Source organism: Mus musculus, chromosome 7, assembly GCF_000001635.26.
Source record: "Mus musculus strain C57BL/6J chromosome 7, GRCm38.p6 C57BL/6J".
NCBI classification, from domain to species: Eukaryota; Metazoa; Chordata; class Mammalia; order Rodentia; family Muridae; genus Mus; species Mus musculus.
Window position 1 is genome coordinate 143296862 of NC_000073.6, and position 25279 is coordinate 143322140.

The window sequence follows — 25279 nt, forward strand, 5'->3', positions numbered from 1 at the left end:
TGCAGTACAGGGCAGATACCTGAGGCAGCCAATGTACCTAAACGGTTTCATGGCCAAAGATGAGTATGCCCCTGGCTCTGGCCTGACCTTGGGATGCAAAAAAGCAATCCACCCTCTCAGCTGTCCCATGGAATCCTACTGTGCAGGCCAGGGTGTGGTCATCTAAAGCACACAAGGAGGCCACCCTGCTTGTTTTTTTTTTTTTAATCACCAAGTAAGGAAAGTCTTGGGGCTATCTTACTTATGAAAAGGAGGGGGCCCTGGGTCTGCCCATGTTATAAAACTAGGTAATGATAGTCCTGAGGTTAGACCCCAGCCACTCGACCCATCCTCCAGATTCTCTTGGTTCCTGGCCCTGTCACTGGAGTGTTCAGGATCGTTTCCACTCTGTCCACTTACTTATCCATGCATTTATTTGACTAACACTGTCTACGCACCACCCTGTATCTAGCATTGACCTAAAGCCTGGAGAAACTTGACAAAATGCCAGATTTGGGGGACAATCCACTTGCCCAGGATTCATAAGCAAGCCTGGGGCGAGGGGGGGGAATGCAGATTTCTGTGCAAACTATAGTTTTAGCATGTGGAACTCTGGGTATATTCTCCAAACCACCCCTACCCAGAATTGACTTCAAACAGGATTTAGGGGAAGGGGAGGGAGAGCCAGTCCTGTGAACAGGCCAGGGTGTGGTCATCTAAAGCACGCAAGGAAGCCATACATCTTAACTGCTTTTGCTGAAAATATATGTCTACAAAAACAGCCAGGAAGCTCTCTTGCCAAAGATGACTGAGTATATGTGGGGGAAGGAGGGGAAGGCACGGTTTTTAGGTTTGGGTTTTTTTTCTTTTTCTTTTTCTTTTCTGTTCTTTTTCTCTTTTTTTCTCCTGTTGTTATTTAGCTGGAGAAAAGAGAAACTGGTGTCATCCTCTAGCAACAGACAGTTCCTTTTTACCCTCAGAAGCTACTCCTAGCTTGGTACCCCACCTCCTACCAGGCCACACATCTGCTTTGCCAATTCCTTTTGGGCCCGTCTGGAACATGCTGCATTTGATTCAAAGGGCCAGTCCTACCCTCCTACCTGATGGGTGGTTTTCTTTTCTGCCTATCCCAGAGCAGATGTGCAGTTAATGGGGTCCCTCAAGAACCTGTCACCATCTTTAAATTCATCATATTAGCTTTGAGCTTGCATCTTGGAAGTGAAGCCTGGGATCTTTTGCCACAAATGGCCCCTTCCACTTCCCCAGCATAAGTGACTAGGCACCTGCTTCCTGCCATTGCCAGCCTTCCAATTGACCTCTAAGAGGGGCATCAGGGCCACATGGTAAACGTGGTTATCTGCTCCCCTTGGCTGAGATCAGGGAACCCTCTCTGTCTTGTTTCCCATCTGTCTACTAGAGATGCTGCTGCTGAACCCCATGAAGCTGCTAAGCCAGGCACCAAGAGAATGTGAAGGGGCCATGGGGCTCTGATTTGAAACCCTGCTCTTCCTTACTCTAAGCACTGTCCCAGCTTAGCTCTGAGGCCTAAGCCTTTGTTTGCCTCCTCTGGCCTAGAAGGCCAGGCATTTTCCTTGGATCCTGTTCCTGCAGGCCTGTTTCTTGCAGGGAAGGTAAGGGGAGTGGAACCCCCAGTTCTTTAGAGACTATCCACATGTTTTACCAAAACACAACTCCCAGTAAGAAATGTAGGCACCTTTTCAAAATGTTATGGATGTTCTTTTTGTTTGGTTGATTGATTGGTTTTGTTTTTTCTAGGCAGGGTTTCTCTATGTAGCCTTGGCTGTCCTGGAACTTGCTCTGTAGACCAGGCTGGACTCTAACTCTTGGAGATCCTCCTGCCTCTGTCTTCTAACTACTGAAATTAAAAGTGTGTGTTACCAACCGCCTGTTATGGATGTTCTTAATCCAAACCAAATGGGTAGATCTCTGCTGCCTAGGGAAGCTGTGTCTTACAAAGTGCCTTGCTGACCCTCCAGGCCTCACCTGTGGGTTTCCCAAAGGTCTGTTTTATTCAAATATGTGAGTAAGCTCGGAAGCTAACTGAAGCAAGGTCACTTAGAGGAGTGACACCTTCCTGGGAGCTTGATAGGGATTCTATCTTGATAATGGGTTGTTTGTTTATTTGTTTTGGGTTTGTTGTTGTACTTGTTCTGTTCTGTTTTGTTTTCTAAGACAGTGTTTCTTCGAGTAGCCTTGGCTTTCCTGGAACTAGCTCGGTAGACCACGCTGGACTCACACTCACAGAAATCTGCCTGCCTCTTCCTCCTGAGTGCTGGAATTAAAGGTTGTATATCACAACCTCCCCACCAGGCTGAGAATAGTTTTGTTTTGGTTTGTTGTTTTAATTATGAAAATTTAGTTTATTTAATGGTATACTTAAAGTCTGAGTTCTAATTGTGTCTTTAGTCATGACATACCCAACAAGTAGATTCAAGAGTGTCTGTTGTCAGTTTGTAGATTCTGGGCCCTCAGTTCTGTCCCTAATCAATTTCCTTTTGATGACATCTGGTATATACCTCACTGTGCTTTCAAGAGGTCTCCATAGGTCAATCTTTGAAGTCGGTTAGGCCAAAAAACCTGTCCTTTTCCTTTGGGTCATAGGCTCAATTGACACCACCCTCTTCCGGATCATGGGGTGCTGTCAAACAACTAGCTCTGCCTGTCAAGCTCAGTATAGCTGCTATATGCCACCCCCAAACCCTGCCTCTCTACTCTTTTCAGGGAGACCAGAGAGGATAGAGCTTGATCTGAATGTATTTGATGTCTCATTGAGAAACAAGACGTATAGGTGTTTCTGGAGAGAAATGGGAGACCTGGGTCGATTCCAGACTGATTGGAGGGAGAATAGAGCTGGTCTGAGGAATCAAAGAATTTGGGGGAAAGGCAGCAGTCATGGCTCTGAGGGTTGTACTAGTCCCTTCCCAGGCCGGGGCCAGCCTAGCTGATCTGTGATCAGGGTTGTCTTTGGGTATAGTGCCTACATTTCCTTCCCTTCCAGAGGCTAAGGGCTGTGGGGATGAGGATGCTGAGGCAGAAGCAGAGAGCCCAGCACCTGGTGCTCTGTACTTGGGCTTCCATGTGACAGAGGCAGGTCTTGTCCTCCTCCTGTATCTGGTTTATGTCATCTGAACATAGTGGGGGCTGGACTTAACGTTCCTTGTGTTCCCTCCAACTCCAACATTTGGGGTTCAAAAGGTTCCCTCGCAGGCCTCTGCATCCGAGAACACGCACACATACATGCACGCACACACAGCTGAAGAGAATTAGGCTGCAAACGGCCACTCGGCTTTTCTCTTGATTCCAAGGTATTTAGAGTGGGGGTGGGGGATGAGGGGGAGGAAGTTGCTGAGCTAATTCTTCGGCATTTGCCAGCACAGAAGTGCAGATGGGGCCCAGAGCCCCATGGGGTCCCAAGGGAAACACCAGATCTCTTCCACACAGGCAAGGAAGGAGAAAGGGCTGCAGTGGGAGCCCCTCATCCAAGCAGCAACTCAGCAGGCCCTGGCCAAGGGGTTCTGTGGGCCTCACTTCTCCCCACCCCCATCCCTAGAGTCTAAGGATAGAACTAGCTTCAGCCAGGTTACCAAGTTACTGCTTTTCTCCAAAGCAGAGAGGCCCAGGGCCACGTGGCTGCCTGGTTAGGCCATCTTCTGGGAACAGGCGTTGCTGTATGCTGTAGTCTGCACTCAACGGGGACCCCATGTTATCTCTGAGTGGCCATTTGCAAAGCTAGGAAAGCCATTCTTAAGGTTCACCCTTGCAGACATTATCCACAGACTCCACAGCCCCTCCTCATTTCCCTGTTAATGCTCAAACATGTGCATGTGGACATCTCACGCTTGCACACACACACACACACACACACACAGTCTCTGTCTGTCACTGTCTGTCTCTGTCTCTGTCTTTCTCTCTTTTTCTCTCTCTCTCTCTGCAGACCTAGGTGAGCTCCCTGTAATTTTCCGCATAGTCAATGTGTTTGCTGCAGAGCCTTCCTCTTCCCACAACCTCTCTGTCTCTTGAGCCTACACTCCATCTGGATCTCCCCACCAATGTGTCTTTGTGGACCTGCTGATAACTCCCCATCCATCCTTGAGGTTCACAGATCTACTTTTCTCCTGCAGATGCTGGCCAATGTCCCTGTGGCCCTTGTCCCCTTGTTCTGTCTGCATCCCTCCTACAATGAGCAGGTTCTGGGCATTGCCCTGTAGGCCGAGGTTGGAGGTAAGGGACAATGAGCAATCTTTAGGGACTCCTTAGAGGGAACTTTCCTAGAAAGATTTCTCTGGCTGCTGGATAGAAAGACTGAAGGGTGTGCTCAGTGGGTTCTGTGGGAGATTTGACTTTCTGCAGTGGGAAAGGAGGTGATTTTAGAGGAAGGTAGTATCCATGAAAGTGAGAAGGACTGGACTAGGGGTATCTTCATGAAGAGGTGACCTTGATTAGACTTTGTAGCTAAGGTTAGACCTTTAGCCAAGTGGTAATGTTGTGGCAGTGGGCAAGCGGGCAAGCATGCAGGAAAGTAAGGGTCAATGTCAATGCTATGTCTTAAGAAAGTCATGGCCTGGGGCTGGAGAGATAGCTCAGCAATTAAGAGCACTGGCTACTCTTTCTGAGGTGGGTTGAATTCCTAGTATCTACATGGTACTTCGTAACTATTTGTAACTCCAGTTCTGGAGTGTCTGACACCCTCTTTGCCTTCATGTATCAGGCATGCATAGACATGCATGCATGTAAAGTACCAAAACACATAAAATATAATAAAAAAAAATTAAAGATCCATGGAGGGGGACTGGATGGATAACTCAGTGGTTAAGAGCATGTACTGCTCCTCTAGAGGACCTGAGTTCGAATCCCAGCACCCCTATCAGGCAGCTCACCACCAGCCCCAGGGGAATCAGACCCCTCTGGCCTCTGTGGGCCTATGCACCTACCCACACACAAATAGACACACATACACATAACTAAAGATAATAAAATAAACTTTTTTTTAAAAAGCAAAGAGTTAACCTCATACACAATACCTACTACTGTGGTGACACTTCATAGTACTAGGGTCCCCCCTGGATATAGCTTGTCAGTGTCTCCATCCCTGTCTTTGCTACACTGGGCCAGAGATAAGGCACAAGCTTAGCTTGCCAGACCTGTATCCTGCCACTTAGGGTAGCTCAGGGTCCAAGTTAGTCTTAGGACCTTGAGGAACTCTGGGGTAGACGGCTAGGGGACATGCCCTTAGGTGACTATGCTACATTAGGGCTGATGCTGACCTCCACGCACAGGAAGACTCAATCACTTCATTTGGGGTCATCAATAACTGGAGGCCAGGTGGTGGTTCGTGGGAGGCCTGGCATTCAGGCAATCTCTGTGAGTGGCAGCATGGGGTGTGGGCACTTCTCATGGGGGAGGGCAGCTGTCCTGTATATGTTTGGACATTGTACAGCCAAGCCTTGATTAGGCAAACCCAGCTCTCCCTGCGCCCCTGCTGCGACACGGGTTAATGCCGCAGCTGTCTCCCTGGCACCTGCCTAGGGCCTGGTTACGTGCCAGGCACTGGGAATGGGAAAACGAAGGGAGCTGGGCCCTACCAGGCCCACCACCAAAAGAGTCTTTTCTGCCACCATCTTCCAGAAGCAGTGGTCTCCCAGGATGCATCTCAGGCTCAGAGCATTTCTATCCTGCTCAGGCCTGTCAAGTTCAGAGCCCATTCATCAGGGAAAGGCCCCTATCCTGTCCTCTGACTGTTACCAATGCTGGGGTTACCCCAATGCTCTCTCTGAAGTCCCCAGAAGGATGTGAACCAGAAGTACTACCCCTCTGCTCTATTGAGCTGGTCTCTCAGGGTTAAAGGGCTTTCCATTGTTTTTACAGCAAGCGTAGATGCTCATTCTCTCAGTTAGCCCCCAGCCCCCACTGTGTGCTCTTGGAAGGCAAGGCTGCTGAAGTGACTAGGCCTCTGGGAAGCATCAAGTGCAGAGGGCCAGGAAGAGCCTGATGAACATGTTTCCCTCGGCCAGGCAGGCTCAAAGTGCGGATGTCATTTGGACAAAAAAAAAGATAAGAATGGGACGAAAGGGAGGCCTGACAATGGCCATGGTGCTTTTACAATGTGTCTGTGGGGCCTTTGACACCTCCCCCTCCCCCATACACTCACATCCTTCAAGAGTTAGGAGCTGGGAAGATGGCTCAGTCCATAAAGTGCTTGTCATTCAGGCGTGGGGACCTAAGTTAAGATCTCCAACGCCCACATGAAAGCCAAACATAGCAGCACATCTATAGTCTCAGCGCTGAGGAGGTGGGGACAGACGCATCCCAGGAGTTCACTCGCAGAGGAGCCCAGCTAGCAGAATTAATGAGGCCCATGTTCCATGAGAGACTTTGTCTTAGAAAATAAATGGAGAGCAATTGTGGAAGTCATGCCATATCTTGACATGTGCATACACATATGTGCACACCCATGCAAACATGTAACACACATACACACACACACACACACACACAGAGAGAGAGAGAGAGAGAGCATCTTCTTCCACTCTAGTTAGGGTAGACTCGGTGATTCAATTCTGACAAGTGGAATGTGTATCAGGGGACAGCATGAGTGCCAAGGCCACCTCATAAAAGGTCTTATAACTTTCTCCTCATTCTCCCTCACTGGGGTAGCTGACACTTACAGAAGCCAGCTTCCATGTTGTAAGAACACCCAAGCAAACTTGTGGCCAGATACCAGTGAGGAAGTATGTATGTATGCACCACAAAGAACCAGAGGCAGGGGTGGTGCTCTGATTCAGGTCTTCAGGTAATTCCAGAAGCTCCAACCAGTGCCCACTTCTTCACTGCAACGTCACGAGCCAGCCCTGCCCAGCCAGGCTACCAAAGAACCATGATCCGCTGACCCTCATCCCTGTGTGCATCAGACTGTGACTCTGTGGGGTGACTTGTGAGCCAGTAATAGCTGATCCAGCCATCTCTGCTTGTCTCAGCTCAACTGTTGGCTGTCCCTCGGCCTTCTCTAATGGTCAACATCTCCCAGGAAGGTGGTATCTGGGCACCAGTAAGTGTCCTGGACCCAGGCGGCACACCTCCCTGACCTCACACATCATGCCTTTTCTTTGATGAGGGTTAACTGTCCTCTAGAATAGTAGTGTCCCCTGCTCAAGACCCAGCACAGGTCCCAGCCTGGAAACTCAAGAGATCCAGACACTACAGGTCTGAAGTGTAGGCTGTGCTTTCAGAGAGGAGTGATGTAGGGACAGTAGGCTTATGGTAGGGAGAAGTTGGCCTGTGACAATATAAAAGGTGACTGCCACTCACAGAAAATCTCCAAGTTTAGTTCTTAAGATACGTTAAGACTAAGGACAATGCCCGTAAGCACCGAGAAAGGGCTCCTCACTAGTCAGCCCTGCCCCTCATTTGTTTATCGTGCCCAGGAAAATTGAGTTAGCCATAGAATAAAGGGAGCAGGAAAAAATAAACAACCTAAAAGTAGACACAAGGGTGTATAGATTGGTAGAGAATGCTACTAAAGTCCCCTCCCCAAGCCCCTCTTTTCCTGGGCCTGCTCAATAAACAGGCTTTGTCTGTCTTTGAACATTGCTAGAGTTATGTGTGTTGGGTTAAATTCCTTTAGAGCCCATGGGTAAATAATGGAATGATGTAGAGCTGTCCATCAGTCCAGCCAGGAATAGAGCTACTGCCATTTTCTGCATTACTCTTCAACCCCACCATGACTGTGACACACACACACACACACACACACACACACACACACCCTTCCTCACAAGGAAACCCTTGCTACCTCAGCCAATCCCTGAAAGTTAGCTTGCAGGTCCAACTTTGAGGCCCTGCAAGACTTTCAGACCATCTAGTATCCAGAAGAGCAAATAAACAGGCCCACTCCAAGTAAATCAGACAGGCAGAAGGCCCTGGAAATTTGTGTATACAGAACCAGGAACCATCTCCGTTCTCCCCTCTCTGGCATGCAGTTTCATATCAGAGACACAGACCATGTTTATTAGCAACTTCTGCTATGAAGGTGCCCACATGTGGCCTCCTGGCCACTGAGACCTCTTATGTCACTCCCCAGAATCTGATTTGGGACCAGAGGACTGTGTATTGGCTACTGAAGGTCAAAGGGATAACTTCTAACCTTCCATAGTGCTAAATCTCTGGGGCTAGGCCTCTGCTCCCAAGATGTCTTCTGCAGACAGCCAAGATGAGGGGCCCCAGGATACTCTGCTGGGTCAAATGACATTCTATTCTCTAACTTCAGGCTAGAGGCCTTTGAAAGCCATTCCTCAGTAGAGAGAGGATGCCTCCTGATTTAATTTAAGCTCTAGATGCCAGAACTAGATGGTAGACAGGATTCTGACCCATCCCTGTACGGTTCCCTGCCAGCCTGGTGTTCATGTGTAGCCTGGGTCATGACTAAGGGGGACTTGGCAAAATAGTGAGCTGGCATCCCTGGAGTCTCATGCTGCTGGTGCCCTGCTCATCTACCTGCTCTTCATTCTCTTTTGAACTCCTGCTAGGTTCCCAGGACCCCAGGAGAAGCCCAGCAATCATTTTTAGAGACCTCTATTGTGGGCACTGTGTGACTGTTTGAGTCCAGAAGCCTAGACCTGGGGGCCTTGAATTCTGGCTTTTGATCCAGGACTAAAAGCCTCAGGGCAGGAGATGGAGGAAAACTTATCCTTCACACCAAGGCAGCAGGGAACCCAATTCTTATGGAAGGCCCCATCACTCTGTCCCCTCCCCAAGCCAGAGCCTTTCTTGGGACACATCAATAGCAGCCAATATTTTAAAGACGTGACAGGTTCGGAGCCTGGTGACGGCTGGGCTGCTCGAGAACATGGCTGGATTTACGTCCTCAGCAAAGAACCCGGTCACCTTTCCCTACCCTAGTGCAATCTTTTTTTGGAAGCCCTGCTGGAAAATCTGAATCTTGTGAGCCATCAGCTGTTTATAATCAGAGAAGCATATGTTTAAAAGAGCTGAGGGGCCTTATAAACGCCGTGTGCAAATTACCTTTGGGGCTGCCTGCCCCACCGCCCCTCCCCGAGGCTGCCATCGCTGGCGAAGGCTCAGTGTGCTGCGCAGAATTAGCTGTAACCCCATTGTGGCATGGGGTCTGTTTAGCTTTAGTCACGTCAGCTTGGCCCTGGAGCGTGGGAGCCTACATCCCTGCTGCACAGCTTCCCGCCCCCACCCCAGCCCAGCCCCAGCTGCAGAGCACTGCTGGCTCCAGGCTCCTGTGCCTTTGCCCTGAGAAACAGCAAACCTGAGAGCTGAGGAGCAAGATGTGGGTGGAGGCTCAGCCCCAGAGCCCAAGGGGCCTCTTGGACTCCTGAATCCAGGAGCACCTGGAACTGGGAACCACTCACAGTCAGGGCCTGTCCAGTCAGGGGCTCCAGTACTGTGGGACTGGTTTGGGTTTTTTGTTTGTTTGTGTGTGTGTGTGTGTGTGTGTGTGTGTGTGTTTCTTGGCTTTCCTTTTTTTTTTTTTTTTTTTTTGAATTGACTTATTTAAAAAGAATCACATACCATACAATTCACCTACTTGAAGCACTTGAAATTTATTGAGGGTTGTGCAACTCTCCCTTTGTCTAATTCTAGAACATTCTCTCTGTTCCTTATCTATCATTTCCTATTCCCCAGCCTACTCCCTAGTCCAAGATACATACAGCTCAACTTTACATTTCTATAGTTTGGCATGCTCTGGATACTCTCTGTAACGATAATCATATGTTCTGTGCTCTCTTGAGTCTGGCTTCTTTCACCCAGCATCGTGTTTGTGAGGTCCATTTGTGTTACTGTAAGTGGTGATGCTTCGTTCCTTTTTATGGTCACATAATATTTCATTGTATGGGGAGAGCACATTTATCCCTTCATGAAGGTCTGGTCTGTTTCCACCATTTAGTTGTTCTAAATAATACTACCATCAACATCTGGGCATTTTGTGAACTATGTTTTTATTTGCATATCCACTGAGGGGTAGAATTGCTGGGTCCTAGGATAGTTCTGATGAACTTTTTGAGAAACCGCCAGTTTCATCTCTCAAATTCTACCAACAGTCCCTGAGGTTCCTGTACCCTCACTAACATTTGCTTTCTGTTTTTACTTTGCTAGTGGGTATGAAGTTGGACAGGCACTTCCTAGAGGGTTAATGACAGTGAGCATCTTTTACAGAAAGACATTTGTGTACCAACTTTGGAGAAATGCCAATTCTGATTGATCGTTCACTTTGTTGTTGTTGTTGTTATAAAGTAATTGTTCTTCCTAACCTATATACTAGATTTTATATTCTAGACAAAAGTCCCTTATCAGCTTTATTTCCTCCCATTTTGTGGGTTGCCTCTTCACTTTCTTGTTTTGTTTTTTTATTTTTTTGTTTTTGAGTGGGTCTCAGGCTGGCCTCCAATTTGACTAACTTGAACTTCTGACCCTCCTGCCTCCAACTCCTGAATGCTAAAATTACAAGCATATATCTGGGGTCCCCCCACCCCTGCTTCCTTTTAAAATGTTTTAAATTTATATTTATTTATTCATTGATTGAGGGTTTATTTGTGCATGTGTGAGGCTACAGCGCCTATGGAAGTCAGAGGACAACTTGGGACATTCAGTTCTCTCCTGCTGTGTAGATAGATATTCAGGCTGTCAGGTTTGGTGGCACAAGCCCCACCCCACTACCAGCTGAGCTTTCTCATTGGCTCTTTTTTAGTTCCTTTATAGTGGTTTTGTTTTGTTTTTTGTTTGCTTGTTTTTTTGTTTTTAGTGTGACCCCAGTCAATTCTGAGTCTGAAGGCAAATTTTTATTTTCCAACCCACTTTTTATACCATTTTAATTACATGCAAGTATTTTGGGCAAGCAATGACTGATGAAACTTTTAGCTGTGATGAAGTCCAATTTATCTCCACCCCATCACCATGTTGCTTGTGTTTGCTATTTTATCTGACAATGTATATAGCCAAGGTCAGAAAGATTTACTCCTCTACTTTCTTCTAAGAGTTTAAAGTTTTTACATTTAAAAAAAAGGGGGGGGTAATTCATTTTTGTATGTGGTATGAAGGGATCAACTTTATTTTATTTTTTTATGTGACTACCCAGTGGTTCCAACACCATTTGTTGAAAGGGTGTCTTCTTTCCCCATTGCTTGATCTTGCCAGCCTTGTGGGCTCTCAGGGAAATGAAGGCCAATGTGAAGGTTCATTGCTATTGATCTGACTTTATTTTTGTAGCTGTGTCCAGAGCTTGAAATCAGAAAGTGTGAATTGTCCAGTTTTGTTCTCCCCTGTTGCTTGGGTCTGTAGAATTCCCAGCACTTGTCAATATTTAACAGAGGAGGCTGTTGGGACTCTGAGTCTTATTTGAACCTGAGGTTATGTTTGATAGCGTTACCACTTTAATGGTCATGTGGCTATCTTTTCAGGTTTCTTCCAAGAATACCTGGCTATCTTCAGAGTATCTCTTGGGTAATTCTTTTGTTGGTCTGGTGAGGCTTCAGGCTGGTGACCAGTAGCTTTCCTTCCTCTGTACAACCTGGCCCTGTCAGTTCTCCAAGTCAGTCTCCCATGCTAGCTACTAAAGGCCATGTTTCTAGCCCTATCACATCTGCCATACTTCTACACAGCCTCCTACTATTAAGTCTCACTGTTAAGTTTGCTGCCCTGACCAGGTTTTTCACATCCTTGTAGACCTGGCAAGAAGACACTCTTTCCTCCCTTCTCCATGAGCTTCTTCAAGTCGCACCAGCACCCCCCTGTCCAAGTGTTTCTTCCTGTTCCTTGGTGTCCTTTGCCAAGTGTGTTACCCCTAGACTGAAGATCTTTAAACCTGGGGTGAGTCCACTAGAGATAGTGGAGTCCACCTCAGTAAGCTACAGGCCAGCTCAGAGCCCAGAAATCTAAATTAGAATTTAACTGACTCCTAGATAATCGTTGTATCACATATCTCCATGATAGATGAACAGTTCTTTAGTACCAAGCCAGGCATCTTAGGGCCTCGGTGCTAGAGAAGCAGGACTTTGGCAGCTTACAAAAGGAATTTGATTTTCAAATTTCCTTTCAACTCAAGGGTCTCAAATCCAGTCTACAGACTTCTGGTGTAGGCAGGATTCTGGCCCTGCTTCTGAGGAGGGTACCTTTGAGAGTGAGGTGGAAGTAGCTCATGGTGCATAGTTGCCTGGAGCCATGGCAGGTGGCAGGTGCTGAGGGCTGCTCCCTGAAGCCATCCCCATGGGCAGAGCAGGGTCATGTCATTTGGACCAAATTGAATCATGGCCATCTGATATGGCCCTGTCTCACTGGGTCTCCTTCTCCATCTGTACACAGAGGACATACTGCCTGTGTTTCCTGCCCCCAGAGAAACAGAAAGGGGATCAAGACCCAAAGAGGTGACAGCTTTGGTGTCCCTTGGGAGTTTGGGAGAGAGCTTTGTGCTTGCCTTTTTTTTTTTTTTTTTAATGGTACTGGGAATTGAACCCAGGGCCTTGTGCAGTCTACAAAATCACTGCTGCTGAGTTGTGGACCCTGCCCTGTGCTTGCATTTCATTTAAGCCCTGAACATTTGCTTTCTTCCTTCATTGAATATTTTCTGTGTTTCTAGCTCTCTTCAAGGTGTGGAACTGTTGCTATGGAATGAGCTGACACTCATGACCTCTGCCCCGGGAAGGCATTGTCCCACAGGGCATTGTGGCCTCAGAGAGAGCATTATACCCCCCTCTGAGACTAGATGAGGCTAGAGCAAGAGTCCCAACTACAGGATATTGTGTTCACTGTAGCCCCTGGAAGACTGTGGGAGACTCAGAACGGAACTGTAGAAAACAATGAACAATATTGGAGAGTGCAGACGGGAGCCCCCTCCCTGCCTCTGTCCCTAGCCACCCTGTGCTCCAGGATGGACTGGAGGCCCATAAACTCTTCTGCCTCAGCTTTGATCTCCAGCTCATCAGATGACGTGGTTTGGGAACCCTTGGAGGCTTCTACTGATCCTGGAATGTAAAGATAAAGCCAACTGAGAGGCCCCTACCTCCCTTAACCCCACCTCCCACCCCCCAGCCTCCCCACTTCCCACTCCCCCATCCTGTCTCCACTCAGTCTGCAGTGGGAGCCTCCTCTGGATACCCTAGCCTCGTCCTTGGAACAGCTACACCCAAAGGCTGAGACGTCAGGGCACATGACTCTCAGGGCCTCCTGGAGTGGAGTGTTCATGTTAGCTGCTTTATTTCCTGCGTGGCCTCTGAACTGGACATCTGAAGAATTGGAAAGATGGAAGGACCCATCTTTCTTCTTTCTTACCCTTATCTTTCACCCCTCCCTCTTCATCAGAGAGCTGTTGGATCCCTGAAGTTCATCTGGATAGTCAGGAGAGTGGATTGGAATCTTGGCAAGAATGAGAGGCCCACCTATGCAGCTGCAGTGGCAGCTGATGGCTCTCAGTGAAATTAGCACCTTTGTGAAGCATTATGTATTGACAATATTTAAATTAAGAATTAATGAGCATTTGAAATGAGACCCCAGAGAGTAGCCAGGAATCTACCTGAGTTGCAGCCTCCATAGGCTGAGTGGCTTGCAGCCCCCACTTCACTTGGTGGCCAGGGCCAGCCAGACCTGCATTCCACTCCTCCCCTCCCCCTGGCTGCCTTCTGGATGAGTTCCCGAGTCACATTGTTCACTGAGCTCTGTCCGCCTTCTGGGCTCTTCCTCTTCTGCTCACTGTAAAACCTCTCCATCATCTTTTCCGCTGTGGTTTTATTGTTTCATTTTATTATTCCAACTATATTAAGTTGGGAAGAGCTGCAGGAATTATTTCTGCCTACCCTTACCCCACTCCAAAGCAAGCCTTGGCCATTGGAGATAGTGATAAATCACCCTGGTTTCCTACTTTCTCCAGTTCAACTTCTCTGGCTACAGGCTGGTCTGGAGATCAGTCACTCTGTTGCCCAGAACAGGTCCCCAGCTCCTCCACTCCCACCCAGAGAAAGGAGAGGGAAAAAAGAAAGAAGAAAAAGAAAAAGGAAAAAAAAAAAAAAAACCCAGCCCCGATCTCAAAGATCACATGCCTCTCCTGGAAGCTGTGCTGCAGGCTCTGTGGGCCCCTGGCTGAGTTGGGGCTCCAAGAGAAGCCAAGGCCCGGGTGAAGGCCGGGGAGGAATCTGGGTTCTTTTGGCTGCTGGTGAGATTATCCATTAAATCCATATTCCTCACTGTAGAGTTCACGGATTCAGAGAATATGCCGTATTCGAGCCGTCTAACGTTACTACAATATTGCTTCCAGATGAGCAAACACTAGCTTGCAGCCCAGCCCTGAGATACATGATGGCCAGATCAGGGGCTCAGCACCAAGCCTTTGTTCTGTGTTTGCCTGCTGCCCACTCCCTACCAGCTCACTCAGGAACCTCCAGATTGTCTGTCACTCAGAAAAGTGTGAGATACCTCAGGGCACCCAAGTTTGTGGCCCCACCCCTCAAGCAGCCTCTGCATACAAGGCCAAGGCTCTTTTCTGCACTCTTGGAATGGTCTGTTCTGAGCAGGGTAGAGGCCTGCATACGTGAAGTAAAGGAACTGGAGACACCTTTTTTGTCCACTTATCAGGATCTGAGTTCCGTAGAAGCATTCCAGGCCTCCACCTTGTAGAGGGGTGGTCTACATGTCCGTTTTTGGCACCCACGCTTCACAAAAAAGGGCAAATCCCTGGCAGAGGGAACAGTGCCCACAAAAGCACAGAGCGAGTAGTCAGCTATCACCAGCTTCAGAGAAACTGGTAGCACATGGCTTTGAGGCCAAGAGCAAGTAGCAGGCGGGGGTGGGGGGGGCAAGAGGAGCTGCCAAGTGGGTCACTGTCTTGCAGATGACCAATTCCTTTCTTATGCAAGGACATGGTTTGGACAGGGTAACTTTTCTTGCAAGACCTTAAGACTCATTTTTAGGTCCTCTACAGCACGCGCTTCCTTCCATTTTATCAGCATCACCCCACTAAGGTGGAAAGCTTAGGCGTGGGGCCCTGGAGGAGATAGCAGGTATCATGCACACAGCTCGCAAGTGCCAGCAGTCTTGCATACTCTGGTGTTGGCACCAGTATAAAGTATCACAGTTGGGAACTAGCAGTAACACTGTTGAGAGACACTGAGCAAGAATACCCTTGAGCAGATTTGGTCCCAGCATATCACACACACACACACACACACACACCCCTCCTCCCTCTTCCTACAAGTTCTCTATATGGGCACTTTATGACCCAGCCCAGGATCCCCAAGACTGACAGACACATAGCCAGGAAATAGCAAGCCAGAGTATGCTCTGAAGCCTCTCTCAGGGTCCTTCCTGTCCACTAAGCTCAGGGGAGTCCAAGCTGGAGAGATCTGTGGGCCCTGGCATGGATGCTAGGCAGGAGAGGATCAGGCAGAGGGGCAGAAAGAGGCAGGAAGGAGAAAAAAAGAGGCAGGTTGAGGATGAGCAGGGTAGTGGGCATAGGCTTTGAAGACTAATACCTGTAGCAGCTAGTTGGGTAGTAGGGCAGGCTCAGAGGGAATTCCTACAATCCCAGCATTTTGCAGCCATGTGTATAGGTCGTCTGGACCTATGACACACCATGGTCAAACTAAAGAGAATCTCTCTAGAGGGTTAGGGTCACCAGCTCAGCCCACATGGGAGATTCTTGAGATACCTACATCTCATTTCCTGTCCTGTGGATCATCTTCCACCTGGCCCTTTCCTTCAAGATCAACTAGCCAGAGTAGCCCATCTCCCCCAGAGACCGTGCCTTAGCTTGAGTGCCTCCAAGCTTCCTGGATCAGGGAGCAGCCACATGAGCCATAGCTCCAATGCCTGAGTGGGCAGGGACAGCCTGGGCAAGAACCATGCCAATACAAACCATAAAACTACCGCCCCCCCAGCTGGGCATGGTGGCACATGCCTTTAATCCCAGCACTCGGGAGGCAGAGGCAGGCAGATTTCTGAGTTTGAGGCCAGCCTGGTCTACAAAGTGAGTTCCAGGACAGCCAGGGCCATACAGAGAAACCCTGTCCTGAAAAACCAAAAAACAAAACCAAAAAACTATCTCGCCCCATGCCTCAGCCAGGCCTCTCTAGCTGACCTGCTCAGTGAAGGATGAGGACCAAGGGGCGGTCACTCTCCACCCATGTGATACAGCTCAGATACCTGAGATAAAACAAGGTTTCCTTGACAACCTCAAGGCTATAGCTTCAGGATTCATCCCTGTGCCCCACAAAAGCACATTTCAGCCACACCACTGAGCACCCTGCCTCTGACCTCTCCTACATTAATTGTTCCCACAGTTACAGGGGCATCCCTGTCCCCAGAGCACTGACCAGGCCACAGAGACTAGAGTCTAGTCCCAGGCCACCTCATCTATCTTAGGACCCAGGACTACATTAGTAGTCATTTGTATTATACTTTTGTATAGCTATTTATGTTGTGTAAGTTTGCTTTTTACTTTTGACCATGACTATCTCCTAAATAATGTGACCCACTCTGTGCCAGACTCAGTGGCTCTGACACTAGGAAAAGAAATTAGGAACGAGGCACAAAGCTCAAGGGCTAAGCAAAAACATGGTGGAGGTAGATTGGGGACACATGGCAGAAAGATTGCTATAAGGCTGTGGCTCTCCTGATCTGCATACTGAGTTTCAGGCTAACAAGGCCTACAAATCAAGACTCTATTTCACAAGCACTTAAAATAAGAAATTCTAAAGAGCCTCAGTCTCTTCGTCCCAGGTCCATCTAACAAACCTGGGAGGCAGCTTCAGGTGGAATCTGTGGCTAGTTTGCAGAGCCACATCAGGGAAGCTGACCTCTGGTCAGACACTGAGGTCTCCTGGCTCTTCAGGACAGAATGTGTCCCTCCCCCATCACCGGTCCAGTTTGTGCCCCAGGGCTCAGCTTCAGGTATCTAGGGCTCTTGAGTAATGGCTAGGCAGACAAACAACTTCAGTACTGCAGGCTGGTGAAATTCTACAGCCTGTCTCCCAGTGTGCCTTATCTCAAAGGCTCCCTAGTCGCCCAGCCCTGCAGCTCCAGGATTCCAAACTCCTGGTTGGGGTAGGGGAACACTGGAAGGTCCCCTGTGGAAGGGGACCTCTGGAAGCCAGTTCCCTCTGCTGAGTGGTGTGGAACTTGGTGGCTCACACCGGGCCATGGGTCCTGGTATTTCTAGTGTAGAACAACCACTATTTCCGTGTTTTGAGGGAGCCACGAGCAGTCTGGAGCAAGCACTACGTGCGTCCTGCATATTGGGCAACCGAGGGCGTGGCCCCTGGCTATGGGCCAGACACACAGTCCAAGCTCAACAAATCCCCACTGAGCAAGTCCAGGAATCCTGATGTCAGGTGTGGAACTATTTGGCGGGCCCCTGATTAGCTGGCCAACTACCAAGTGACAAACTGAAGATTTACACCAAATATGAAGCCTCCCCAGCTGTCCTTCCTTCTCTCTCTGCTTGTTCAGTGTGGCAAGGGTGGGGCTTTAAGGACCCTGGTTACTGTTATAAAGAATCTTGTGTTCCCTTTTCACTCCCAGCAGAAAGGTTACATGGGTTTCTACAAGGCATTGTAGATTATGACCAGCAGTGACTAGTGTTGATTAGGGGATGGGAAATAAGATGGCCCCACAGTGATTACATGGATAGACATCTCCCCATGTGTTTAATCGCAGCCCACCCTGCATTTGCTGTACATGCAGTCTCTCTTCAAATCTTTGTCCAGCTATGGGAAGCCACAAAGCAAAGAAAACACAGTGACTTGCAGGTAGCCAGACAGAATTCTCCATCCCTGCCTCCAAGCCTTTTTCTATCAAGACAACTAAGTGACTCTTTTCACACCAGGGCCAGCATTAGGACAGGTAAGAGAGGACAGACCCAGGAAGTCATTGCTTCCCCCAGGACTATTATTTCCTAGCCTGGCCCTGCTTTCAGGAACATTTTTAAGCCTGTATTGTTGGCTCTCTAACTTTGTTTAAACACACAATCTTGTAAGAGTAGAAGAGAAGAGGCATGGGCAGCCAGGAGTACAATGAACAGCTGTGGGAACAAAGGAGAGCCAGGAAATGGAGGCAGAAAGTAAAAAAGCCACCCTCCAGGGGCTGAGACCTGTGAACCTATCTGGATCTCAGGGAAAAACACCCTTAAATGCTCACTTTGTCCCAAGTCCCCAGGGTCTGCTCCCTTAAAAAACAGAGCTCAGCACCCTCTGTGTGTGTGTGTGTGTGTACACCACAGCATGTGTGTGGAGGTCAGAGGACAACTTGTAGTTGATTCTTTCTTTCTACCATGTGGGCTCTGGAAATCAGGCTCGGGTCATCAGGTTGGTTGGTTAAGTACCTTTCCCGTCTGAGCACTCTCACCAGCCCTGACATCCCAGCTCTTTAAGGATCATGGAAAAAGAACTCAACTTGGCTGTGTTGTCTTGATTCTGAGGCTGAGAAGGGCTCATCTGCTGAGAAAGTAAGTCAAGTTTTATTCTGATGACAGGGCATCGCCTCGAGGTCCCATGGTTCAAGGTCTGTGGGACTGCTCCCTCCAGGAGTTGAGCACTAGGCTGACATGGAACATGCCCCATCCTGGTCTCCCTTCTCAGATGAACTCCCAGATGACAGGGCTGACATGCCCCATTGTGGCTTAAACCCTTCGAGGACTCTCCCTGTCCTCGGGGAGGAGCTGGGAGCTCTGCTCCAGCCAAACATGTCTTCATCTTGCCTTCCTTCCTCCAACTTCCTCTGTACCCTCCTCCCACCCCCACCCCCCTGTAGCCCCCTCCGTATTAACCTTGCATGCTCTGACCTCTCTGGCGCTGCCTGAGACCTGATGGGCCCCATACTCAGAGAGCCTTATATAGCCCTGGCTCTGACTACGCCCCTTCATCCTGTTTGTTTCTGTGATATTTTTCTTGACTTTCCACCCATGACTGGACCTGGGTCCCTCAGGATCCAGTACCAAATTCACTGTTCTTCCCATTCTTCTGTGCCATCCCTCCAGGGTTCAGCTCTCAGGATACAAGTGAGCAGAGGAAGGGGCTCAAATCTTTAGATTACAGAAATTGGCCCTGGGGGCCATAATGGTAATGAGGAATGAGAATAATGGTCTCCTTGTGGCTTCAAGGAGGACTGTTCAGCCTGGGCCACCTGGGAACCTACTGCATGGCTTTCCATAGGCACGATGCCTACCCATTTGCCTCCACACCTGGCAACCAGCCCCAGGGACATGCACATCTGTAATAAAAGAACAGTTGAGAAAACTATGGGAAACACTATGTTGAGGAAACCTATGGGATTTGTGTCCACCTGGGTATTGAGTGAACCCTGAGCCAAGTTACACAGAGCACCCACCCAGTCTCCAGGTCCCTATTTTCCCATGAGTAGCTGAACAGTGGGCCAGGTAGGCATTCCATGGGAGCCTAGGTTCAATTCCCATACATACACCTGAATTCCCAGAGAATCTGAGAAATACAGGTTCCTGAGCCTTATACACACACACACACACACACACACACACACACACACACACACACACACACTGAGTCTCTGAATCTTTAAAGTGGAAGCCATTCTCATGTTACGCTCACAGATACTGAGTTTGGTTATCACAAGTTTAAGCCAGGAAGTCAGAATCTTCTATTCAAAACAAAAAAACAAAAAACAAAAAATAAATAAACAACAACAATAACAAACAAAATAAAAAACCTTTCTCCTTTTGGTCATTCCAGAGCCAAATATGTTTGCTGATGGGTGAGCCTTCAGGCAGCCCATTAGCATCTATAAGAGCCATGTGTCTTGGCAAAGAGCTTTGAGGTTGAATGTATCTTAAATTCAGGATTAACAATCTCCAACATTGCTGTGATCTCTTGGAGTCATCTCATTGTTCCATAGTTTTCCATTATGGAAAGACAGAAATGGATACAACCCAACCATATCAGGTGTATGACTAGACCACACTGCTGGTGGGACCCCAGGGTCTGGCCCTTTGTGCACCTGGTTGAAGGTAGGACAATTCTGTGGTATGCACAATATGCCAAGCCTCAGACCTCCACAACTAGTCCCCAACTGCCTGTGTCCCTTAGTGCTTGGGTTTTACAAGAAATAGAGGGTATGATTCCCAACTTGCTAGAGAGTTACCAGGAAAAGCTCTAGTACATTAGATAGTACAGGGGTCTTTGACAAGGATGGGGAAAAAAGAAAACAATTTAAAGATGCAGAACAAGCCACATTTCCCTTGCATGGATTATCTTTAGAATCAGTGATGTCTTCAAGGTATGTGTGTGCTGGCAGTTCTCACGTCAGACCAATTTGCATATGCAGGTACAATCTCCCTAGCTCAACTGCCTTATAGGACCACGTTGAGGTCAAGCCTCCTTTAAGCTAAGCCCACACTGGCCTTGTGTGGGGACAGATGAAGGCCAAGAGGAGGCCATTGGCCTTGAGAAAACTCCCAAAGCAAAGGCAGCCCCCGAAGGTCACAAGGCTGTCTCTGCAAAAGGAATGGGCCAGGTTGGACAGAACCTACATGTTGTTAATCTCTGCATGCCTAGAGCCTGGAGCCACAGCGCCTTTCTTTGAAAAGCTTCCAATGGAGGTGTCAACTTGAGGACTAGTGTCTCCCCAGCTACAGAAAATACACAGTAGTACTTCCCTGACCCCACACATGGGTTAACTTGACTTCACAGGCTCTCACAGCCAGAGGCATCCTGGGAAAATGGTTGCTGTGGGGAGGGTTTACCCAGAGTGTGTCCACTGTCCAGCTTGTGTATTGCGAGAACGCAAGAGAATAAATAGGAGGTTCTACAGACAGGGAGGCTTCTGCTTTGGAAGAGCCCGTTGAGGGAAGGGGCACTATGAGAGAAGAGAGGTGGTAGCCAAGAGAAATGAGTGGACAGGCTTCCATCTTTCCTTTTCTCCTCTTCTGGCTATCTCTGGATCTCCACATACTACCTGATGACAACAGAGACGACAGCATTCCTGTTGACTATTGGGACGAGAAAGGGACATGGAGACTCCAGGGCTCCCAAGGAACATTGGTCTGCTTAGGGGGTGCCTACAGACCTCTTATAGAAAGAACCTTCCTCCTTGAGTGATCCTTGGTACCCTTGTCTATAAAGAATATGAGAATACCCTCCTAACAGAAGACTTGCTAGGTGAGGTCAGTTGGTCAGTCATAGACCCCATGGTGACACTCCCATAGCTGGTCCACGACTCTGGAATGATCAGGGGACCAGAAAATAATAGCATTTGAAGCAAACACTGGGGCTCAAAGAGGTGATGCTGTTCCCAGCCCGAGTGTTCAAAGGGACTTCTGTCTGTCGTTCAAGTTCTCATCGATTTATAGAACAGGCTGACAGGCCTGGGCTGGAATGGATGGCAAAGGACAACCTTGTGCCCAATAATGGTGTTCAGTCATTCCACATGAGGTACGGCTAGCCTCTTAGGCCATTTACTTGTGACCTAGTGGTCAAAGCAAGTTGGGGGTGGGTGGGTAGCTGACACCTTCCTCACCAATTACAGGTGTGAAGACCTCCGTTCTCTGGCTGGTAGGAAGTGTGTATCTGACTCTTGTGTCTGACACAGAGCCCACCTCCTATAAGTCTCCCTTCCCCCTCTTCGCATGACCCCCTTGGGTCTGCCTAGGGCCCCATCCTCTTGATAGAAAATCACATCTGGCCCCGGATGCTCTGATAAGATCACCAGGGGGTGGGGGCCACAGCAAGGAGACCAGGAAGGAGAGCCAGAAAGAAAAACACACACACATCCAGGCCCACATGATATACAGTCCTCCTGCCGGCTCAGAATTGCTTTATGGTGTCACCTTTCAGAATGGAACCACTTATTCTGTCAGAGTAGAGAGCCCTCTACTCTGCCAGGTGACAGCCCTAAATCGTGAGGAGCGACAGCCGTCCTCCTGCCTGGATTGGGTTTCCTTACAATGGAGCAGGGCTGGTGGCCAGGGTCCCATTGCTGGCTCTGGAGCCAGGCCTTCCCTGTGAAGATAATACCATTTGAGGAAGGGCCAGTAAGAGGGTAAAGGGGAGGTGGGAAAGGGGGAGGTCAGGCTGTCTTGGGGCTTATCTGCACCCTGGTCAGCAGCCACATCCCCTAAGGAGGCACATGTCAAAAACTGCCCCCTGCTGAAGGAAAGACACTCAGGGCTACATACGATCTCATACAAATGCCAGTCAAATGCTGTTAAGCTTTGTACCTACTGGCTAGTTTTTTGACATAGCCCTAGGACTTGCCTAGGAATACAGAGAGAAGTGGTGTGTACCAAAGTCTTCTATTTAGGGGAAAGACTCACCTATACCTGTTTATGATGGTCATTGAGATTATCATCTTGGAGTTTTGGGAGGGTTGTATTCATGTATATATGTGCACATGTGTGTGGAAGCCACAGGTCAACCACAGGTCATTCCTCAAGAGGCATCTTCCTTGGTTTTTGAGATAGGGTCTCTCTAGTCTAAAGCTTGCTAATAAGAAGTGTTTAATGGGCTGAGGAACCCCAGAAATATTCTTGTCACTACCCAGCTTACCCCCAACCCCAGCTCCAGGATTGCAAACATGTGCCACAATGTCAAGCTCTTTTTGTTATGTGCATTCTGAAGCTCTGAACTCAAGTCCCCATGCTTGCACAACATGCACTCTGCTCTAGCATCATCTGTCTTCCTAACAACAGCATAGAGCTTGCTTCACACCCTGGCATATCCTCCTTGGTCGTGTGTGACATGAAACAAGACTCTCCAAGGCCTCCATATTCTGAGCTGTACAGTGGAAGTGTAGTGGACTCTGTCGCAGGGTAATGATGAGTGATGCAGCAAGCTGTACCAGGTACCAAGGATAATGTTGGCCCATGGGGACCCTGCACTAGGCCGCAGTCCAACAAGTTCTTGGTGTGCTAAGAGGTGCCCCCCAAGTACATGCCAGAACTAGACTTGGCTCTGACTTGGGCAGGGTGGGGATAAGTCATTGGGATGTAGATAAGGACTCCTAGAGGTATGTATAGATACAGCTTTAGAGAAGCTCTGAGTTGGTCCCCACATAAACAGATGGACCTTAAACATCTAAAAGAGTAGGTAGCCCTCATCAGGAATACTCAATGGTTCCTTGATGCTCTGGCTTCCTAACTATGGCACAGCAATTCCTGCCTTCTACATCAGAAGAGGCTCATACCACAGTGGAGTCCCCCAGCATTTGTCTGCTCAGGCCCCCATCTTCTCTCTGAACTTTGAAGTAAAGCCTAAATGTGTCTGGAGATCCCTAGGTCTCAGAGTGTGCCCTTTTATTCAGAATTGCTTACACCCTCTTCCCAGGTGTGCCATTTCCCAAGCCTGAGCTGCTAGCAGTGCCAAGAACCCCAGCCTGAAGGCTCTAAACTCACACAGTTCAGGGTGACCCCAGGAAGGCACCAGGGAGGCCATTTGGGCTTGAGGGGGGAAATCACCAACTTGTATGAACACTGCCTCCCCAGGCTTCCCCACACTCAGAGCCAGGGTAACCTGCCCAGGAGTTATCCTGGACTCTGAGAGCCTCTGGGGCCCAGCAGGTCAAGTATTATTTCTGACTTAGAAAGGCAGGAGGCCAGCTCCTCACTTCTCAGATTCTGCTGAGCTCACTGAAACCCTAACCTTCGGGCTTCCCCACTAATTTGTGATAAGGCCGCGCCAAGAAAAACAGCAGCTAAAGACCCCAGATTTCTCTGCAAATTCCAAAGTGCTTGGTTCATTCCAGCGGGGAAGGGGCCCAAGGCAGCCGTGCGTACAGAGCCACCTCTGTGTGGGTGCTGGGCTTGAGATGGCCTCGCAGGAGCCTGCTAAGGAGGACCACCTGCCACTCTGGGGAGATTGCTTCCAGCTGGCCCCAGCAAGGACAAGGCCAAGGGTGGGTTAGGGCGGTGGCTTGGAGAAGCTGAGATGGCTCTCAGGATATGTGCTGACGTGGCAAGCTTAGGCAGAAGTGAATAGAGAAATGTCCACCCAGGCTCCTGACTTAAAGACCCCTAGATCCCTGGATAGATTAGGTAACCTGCTGGCACCTCAGATAAGGAGTGGTATGTTGTTTATTTTGGGGTGATGTATGTGTACGTGTGTTGCTAGGAATTGAACTAGGGGTCTTATATGTACTGGGCAAGCATCCTACCACTGAACTATGTCCCAGATGTGTTTGAGTGAAGGGCACACCCTTCCTGGAGGCAAGCCTAGAGCTAGTGACAGATTTTCAAAGAAGCCCAGAAGCAGCTAGGGAGATGAGAGCTTCTCTGGCAAGGCAGAAGACACTAAGGACAGGGAAGTGACCCACTCCAGGCTCTGGCAGCTCCCATCCCACCCCTTCTGCTGATATGAGAGGGAGGTGTCTTGGAGTCCAGAGGGGCTTTGGGTGGGACTGTGGTGACAAGCCAATGGAGCAGGGCCAGAGAGAGCGGTAAGGCCATTTCCCAGCAGGGAAGAATATAAGTTTGATTTTTTCCCTCCCAAATCATGTTATTTCTGTATTGTCTCAAGTAGAAGCTGACTTGAATATGAGAGATATGGGGAATTTAAAGCCACTGAGGACCTGTGCTTAGCTTGCCATGGTGACTGTTACTTCCCTGCTCAGTGGCCAGCCATCCTTACAATGGGCATAGAGGCCTACATAAAACACACTAGGCCCTTCTAGAGCTGGGCAGGGTATTGGGAACTATAAACCCTCCAGAACCCTAAGCAGTATCAGATCCTGCCCCAGACTTACAGATCAAGAAAAGAGAGTCTATGCCGGGCAGTGGTGGTGCACGCCTTTAATCCCAGCACTTGGGAGGTAGAGGCAGGCAGATTTCTGAGTTTGAGGCCAACCTGGTCTACAGAGTGAGTTCCAGGATAGCCAGGGCTACACAGAGAAACCCTGTCTTGAAAAAAACAAAACAAAACAAAAAGAAAAAGAAAGAAAAGAAAAGAGAATCTGAAGCTCTGTAAACTGAGAGTCATGAGTCCTGGTCACCTTGAGAGGAATAAGGACCCAAGATCTAAGTTGCAGCCAGTGGCTTCATGGTGGGGAATCTTGGGCCTCAATGGCCTCCTTCACCATCCTTCTAGGTATCTCATTAGCTGAACCCACGTGGGAAGCCAAAGGGAAGAAGCCTGGGCCTACAACCAAATCAAGTCAGTCTTCTTCAAGCATGAGTAGCAGCAGAAAGCCATAGGACCAGGAAGGGACAGCGGTAGCATCCAGAGTTCAAGACCATTTGTGTAAAATCTCTGAGACATGGGCTTTGTGTGGTCAGTGAGGAGCAGGGATGTTTGAGTAATCTTCTATGGATGTTGCA

The 25279-nt window shown here is 48.7% G+C and overlaps 1 protein-coding gene across 7 annotated transcripts in view; it reads left to right on the plus strand.

The window, feature by feature from the left end:
- The window catches only part of Kcnq1 (potassium voltage-gated channel, subfamily Q, member 1), a 320174-nt gene that overhangs the window by 189985 nt on the left and 104910 nt on the right, over nt 1–25279 (plus strand). The window lies entirely within an intron of this gene.